The sequence below is a fragment of the Myotis brandtii genome, unplaced genomic scaffold (genome assembly GCF_000412655.1).
Source record: "Myotis brandtii unplaced genomic scaffold, ASM41265v1 scaffold324, whole genome shotgun sequence".
In the NCBI taxonomy this organism is placed as follows: domain Eukaryota; kingdom Metazoa; phylum Chordata; class Mammalia; order Chiroptera; family Vespertilionidae; genus Myotis; species Myotis brandtii.
The window spans coordinates 2,417,743-2,418,157 of record NW_005362439.1 but is presented as its reverse complement, the minus strand read 5'-3'; the positions used below and the strand labels follow the sequence as shown (position 1 = coordinate 2,418,157).

General features: G+C 70.4%; 1 protein-coding gene across 1 annotated transcript in view; it reads left to right on the top strand.

Moving 5' to 3' along the window:
* Positions 1-415, top strand: part of PEX16 (peroxisomal biogenesis factor 16) — a 12,083-nt gene that overhangs the window by 1,092 nt on the left and 10,576 nt on the right. The window lies entirely within an intron of this gene.

The following is a 415-nucleotide window of genomic DNA, read 5'->3' as shown; positions in this document are numbered from 1 at the left end:
GGCGCTGAGTCGCCGCCTCACCTACTCCTGCGGCTGGGGGACCCGGTCCTTTCTCTTCCAAAAGCCAGGCGGGGTGCCGGGGAAAGGGGGGTGAAGGCGCAGGCCAGCCCGGTCCGAGCAGGAGCCAGCCCCGCCCCCAACCTGGGTTCAGGTTTCACCTCCGCTTGACTGAACCCAAAGGGGCGGGGAGATACTGGAGGAAGTGGGGGGCCGCCGCCGGGGAAGGCTCAGTCCCAGGTACCTGCTCTGAGCCCATCCCCTTCTTGGCTGCTCTGGGGCCCCACCTCCTCCCCTTCACCTCGCGCTGGGGGTGGGGCCTTGACCCGGGCCCGGCTTGAAAGGGGCTGCCCAAGGAGGGAGGCTGGAATGCCGGCCCTGGGTCAGGGGCACCTGCTCCGGGAAGGGGAGGCGGGGA